A 5,866-nucleotide genomic window follows, 5' to 3' on the forward strand; every position below is an offset into this window, starting at 1 on the left:
TCCCTCTGCCTGCCACTCCCCCTGCTTGTGTGTGCTCTCTATCTCTCACTCTGCCAAATAAATAAATAAAATCTTTTTTTAAAAAAAAAAATGGTTCTTTATATGGCCTCTAGAATGAAGTCCATTAATTCGAATGCATTACCCATGATGAAAATACTACAAAAGGTCTTTGGAGACTGTAGATTAAATCCTACAGGAAACAACTTTAAAAATGTGTTAAAGATTTCATTTAACTCATTAATGAAGAAGGGAACTCATTAAGATGTCAAAACTGATATAAGGGAGAATTTGAAAAACACATACAGGCAGTTTGAAATTCTTAAAAAGAATTTGCTAAGAGATATAAAACTAATAACTTTCAGAGCAAAAAAAAAAAATCTAAAGGGCTCATCTTTTCCATGGAGCACAGGAATCAGCTATAGTTCATTATTCATTTGCATTACCATCCATTGTCTATAATTTAACTTCTAACTTTACAGAGTTGTAAAACAGCCTAGCCTCTAGGAAGACAATCACAGGTATATACCCCTTCAGATAATACCCTCAGGATCCATTAAATAATACCTCGCTCTCCACTAAAAGGACGCTCAGTCATTCCTTTTATCCATTTCCAAGTTCTTGACAGCCTCTTCCTTGTTATTATAAATAACCTGCTGAGATTATTCTTGATACAAAAATATAGGTTTCATTAGGTTTGGGCAGATTACTGCCACAGTGTTAATTAACCATGTAAGCCTCCTTGAATTTACTTTGCAAATCCAGAGACATACTGTGCTGAACGATTACTAAAGCTGCAGGATTAACCTCTGTCTGTAAGTTTTCATAAGGACACTCAAATCAGACTTTTAAAAGCCTCTATAATTTGGTATCTCAAGGCTGTGGAACCAAACCCAAGAAACTCTGCACCAAAGTTCTCTGGTAATACATAAGAATTTGGGTGAATTTCTCTTCTCAGCATCTCCAAAATTTACCAAGTTTCCTGGCTTGCCTAAAAGGGCTCTTTCCTTACTTCCTATAAAACTGGAACCCTGTATCATTCCAGTTTTACCAGGACAACGTTGTAAACATTGACTCAACATACACAGTCAACTTGTTTTTTAAAAAATGTGCTTATCAAATCTGATTAGATGAGAATTATCCTCAAATATGACACACCAGGTATCGCCTTGGTTACACAATTAATTTGTTCAATTATATCCTGTTAAACCTGAGTACAGATTCATTTTGAATGTTGCCATAGAATGTAAGGAAATTCAGAAAATGTTTCTCAGTTCTAGGAACTCCGTGAGAATCAGACACCATTTTAGACTTCCAGTTTACAAAAGCACAGCCCAGTAAATTGAAGAGAGCCAAAAAAATTGAAAAGGGCTTCCTCATATAGTCACAGAAACAGAACATTACAACTACATGAACAACATTCTAGGGACGCCTGGGTGGCTCAGTGGTTGAGCGTCTGCCTTTGGCTCAGGGTGTGGGCCCCCCACCCCCACCCCGGGATCAAGCCCCACATCAGGCTCCTTGCATGGAGCCTGCTTCTCCCTCTGCCTGTGTCTCTGCCTCTCTCTCTCTGTGTCTTATGAATAAATAAATAAAGTCTTACAAAAAAAAACCCAACCACTATTCTAAATAAGTAACCGTGATTAAATTCCCCTCATTGGCTCATCCAGTTCTCTGTAATTGTTCAGCTGGATCTTGAATCAGTAAACTGCTTTCAAGAAGCTTCCCTTCTGAGTCAGGAGGGGAGGTGAGGTGGGACTCCCAGCAGGTGGTACATGGGGGCCGACGTGCAAAAGCTGGTGGAAAGACTAGAGAGGGCAGTGGGCCCTGGAGCCACTGACCCGAGCCTGTGCCACGCCTGTGGGATGGAGACAGCGTCCAAAGCAGGAGCAGCTCCATGTGTGCAAGCATTTGACGCACCCCTGCCGGTCCTGTGGCAGAGTGCCCCGAGGTCAGTACCGGGACCGGGGGGTGTGCAGGAACAAGCGGACGTGGCCCACACAGCTCTGAGGTTGGGGCGAGCCCTCTTGGTCCCAGCCTCTCGGTGTGCGCAGCCGGCAGGCAGTAGGCTCCGACTTGGCGCCCGTCTCAGAGCAGATCCAAGAAGCGATAACCTTCCGGGGCAAGAACCGAGGCAGCAGGTTGTTCAGTCACCTGTCAGCTGTCGGCGAGAGTATCCAGGCCCTGGGGTGGGTGGCTATGGCTCCCAAGCCTGGGCCCTGTGTGAAAGAAATGAAGGTGCTGCCCTGTTTCACGCAGACCGAGTCCCCAAGGAGTACAGAGACGTCGGGCAGAAGCATGTGGATTGGGTCAAAGCTTACTTGAGTTTATGGACAGAGCTACAGGCTTCCAGTAAGGAGTTCCACACCACCGGACTGGCCTGGGGCCAAACGGGGCCTGTGGCACAAGAATTGAGTGGATCGCCATCGGGCCCCTCTGCTGGATTGGGTCCCCCTCGTCCCCCACCAGGCCCCCCCACAGCAGTCCCCACCAGTGCAGGCTCAGATGAGTCTGCTTCCCACTCAGCACTGTTTGCACAGATTAATCAGGGGGAGACATCACGCGTGCCCCGAAACGTGTATCTGATGACATGAAGACTCACAAGAACCCCACCCTGAAGGCCCAGAGTGGCCCAGTACGAAGCGGCCCCAGACCCTTGCCTGCACCTAAACCAGGAGTCAGCCCATCCCCCAAGCCAACCACAAAGAGGGAGCCAGCTGTACTTGAGCTGGAGGGCAAGAAGTGGGGAGTGGAAAATCAGGGAAATGTTTCCAACCTGGTGATTGATGACACAGAGCTGAAGCAGGTGGCTTGCACATACAAATGTGTCAACACAACATTGCAAATCAAGGGCAAAATAAACTCCATTACGGTAGATAGCTGTAAGAAACTCGGTCTGGTGTTCGATGACGTGGTGGGCATCGTGGAGATAATCAATAGGAGGGATGTCAAAGTTCAGGTAATGGGTAAAGTGCCAACCATTTCCATCAACAAAACACATGGCTGCCATGTTGACCTGAGCAAGAATTCCCTGGATTGCGAGATAGTCAGCGCCAAATCTGAGATGAATGTCCTCATTCCTACCGAAGGCGGTGACTGTAATGAATTCCCAGGACCCTATGGAATGGGGAGAAGTTGGTCACCACAGTGACAGAAATTGCTGGATAAGCGAAGCGCCGCTGGGTTCTTTGTCCTCCCCCTCACACCATGGGATAAATCTGCATCAGGATGGTTCTTTTCTAGATTTCCTTTACCTTTCTTCTCTTAAACTGCTTCTCTGCTCTGAGAAGCCCAGCTACCTGCCTTCACTGAGATTTGGGGCAGGAGAGCAGGTCAGCTGATCTTCTGTAGGAAGGTACGGCTTTTCCCTATCACCCCAACCACACCGCCAGTCCATTCTTAGGGAACCACACCCCAGGACCAGTGTGTTTTAGCTTTCAGCCTTTGGGGGTTATTTGACCAACAAATAGTCTTTCCGAAAGAATAAAGCAGTCCCCAGGGATGAACACATCAGAATGTTCACGCAAGTTCATCTTTTTCTAACACTGAGCATGAAGGTCGCAGAGGCTGGTGTGATTCTAGCCAGTTCTTCTAACCAAACTAATTTTTCACGGCTGACCAGTGAGGCAGGGGTTGCCCTGGACCAAAGGCTGAAGCTTGGCCATCTAGCATTCCCAGCAACATTGTTTCCTCTAAGCATTCCTTTTCATCTGCATTCCATCCTGCGTGGGCCTGAGTCTTGGCCCCTTCCTTTCACTGGGGTCCCTGCCCAGCACCTTCCTATAGAGACAACTTAGACAAGAAAAAAAAAAAAAAAAAAAAAGAGGAAAACACACCATTCCGAGGAATCTGGAATTCCTTCCTCCTTCCATGCTAGGTGCCTGTCCACCTTCATTGCCTCCTTTGCCCTGTCATGCTCAACTGCTTTGGGTTTCTGTCCAGGCACCTGATCAAAGGACTAAAGTCTCCACCGCAACCTGGTTTTAGGTCTTATGTAAGAATCTTGCACAGCACTGCTGATGTAAATTAGTTTTTCTCTCTAAGACACTTCCCAAAATATGCAATTTTTTTGGTGGGAAGAGAGATTGTCCTGTTGACTTCTACCCATTTCCTGAGGTCTGTGGAAATAAACCTTTATGTACTTAAAGTTATACAGAAAATAGAAAAAAATTAATACCAAAAAGAAGAAGAAGAAGAAGGAGAAGAAGGAGAAGGAGAAGGAGAAGGAGAAGAAGGAGAAGAAGAAGAAGAAGAAGAAGAAGAAGAAGAAGAAGAAGAAGAAGAAGAAGAAGAAGAAGAAGAAGAAGAAGAAGAAGAAGAAGAAGAAGAAGAAGAAAGAAGAAGAAAGAAGAAGAAAGAAGAAAGAAGAAGAAGAAGAAAGAAGAAGAAAGAAGAAGAAGCTTCTCTTCCAGACTAAATAGTTCTGGAAATCCTGACTTAGTATAATGGTGTGCTGAGAAATTTGTCTAAGTTATGTCCACTTGGAAGTCTGTACCCAAAAGTACAGACTACTGAAGTATCTATCAATAGTTCAAAGTATCTGATCCTGCCCCTGAGACTTTGAGACTATCCCTGAAAGCACAAGCTTTGGCCTGTAGCTTAGAGTAGAGCCTTCGAGCTGGCATCAGAGTAAAACAGAAACTATCCTTAGATGACTGTGTTAGTTCAGGATGCAATGACAAAACAATAGGCTGGCCTACACCACCAATGTCTGAATTCTCAAAGTTCTGGAGGCTGGAAAGTCCATTATCAGAGCACCTGCCCACTTCTGTGTGATAGACTGTTGACTTCTTATATCCTCACATGGCAGAAATAGGGTCAGAGCGCTCTCTGGGGTCCCTTTTTACAGGGCACTAATCCCATCCACTTTTATGTGACTCAATTACTTCCCAAAGCCTTCATTTGCTAATACCGTCACATTGGGGACTAGGATTTCAATGTATAAATTTGGGGGGGATGGAAATATTCACTCCATTGTAATGACTATGATTGAAGGTTATAGGTAATTACTAGACCCAATAATAGAATAGAAGTAAAAAAAAAAAAAAATCTCAGTGAAAGCACAGTACTTAACTGTTTCACGAGAATTTAACCATTATTTCCCCTGAGGAACACAACATTGGCAAATCTCCAGGTTCTTTGTATAAAGCACACAATTTTGGCCATGTTTATACATACATTTTTAGAGATTTTATTTATTTGAAAGAGAGATCACAAGCAGGGGGAGGAGCAGAGGGAGAAGCAGACTCCCTGCTGAGCAGGGAGCCCAATGCAGATGCTTGGCCCTTTCTGTTGATATACTTGACTATCTAAATAGATGATTTCTAAAACTGATAAATTATAATTTTCAGAATGGTAAAAAGTGATGCATATAAATATAGAATTACATGTGAAACATTTTAAGTCATTAATCTCAGAGGGAACCAATATGACATTAAAACCAATTTAAACCTTAAAACCTTGATGCCTCATAAATTGAACAACTAAACGACTTTTTAACAGTTTATAATTAAAGGATAGAATCGTATATTTTTATTCTTATTTATTTAGTTTCAAGTTTTTATTTAAATTCCAGTTAGTGAAAAAAACAGTATAATATCAGTTTCAGGTGCAGAATTTAGTGATTCATCACTTACATACAACACCCAGTGCTCATCACAAGTACTCTCCTTAACACCCATCGCCTAAAAACCCATTCCCTCCCACCTCAGGATTTTATAGTATTAAATGTTTTTTATCTCCAACTTTACTTAAAAAGTTTCTTCTAAATGGATTCAGGGGCACCTGGGTGGCTCAGCCACTTAAGCATGGACTTTTTTTTTTTTTTAAAGGACATACATATTTTAATGTATAGAGCTTTAAGAAAGAA

At 43.2% G+C, this 5,866-nt stretch overlaps 1 pseudogene; it reads left to right on the top strand.

Moving 5' to 3' along the window:
• Positions 1-1,772: 1,772 nt before the first annotated feature.
• LOC144318223 (adenylyl cyclase-associated protein 1 pseudogene) lies at positions 1,773-3,486 on the top strand (annotated as a pseudogene).
• Positions 3,487-5,866: the final 2,380 nt, after the last annotated feature.

The sequence above is a fragment of the Canis aureus genome, chromosome 8 (genome assembly GCF_053574225.1).
Source record: "Canis aureus isolate CA01 chromosome 8, VMU_Caureus_v.1.0, whole genome shotgun sequence".
Taxonomy (NCBI): domain Eukaryota; kingdom Metazoa; phylum Chordata; class Mammalia; order Carnivora; family Canidae; genus Canis; species Canis aureus.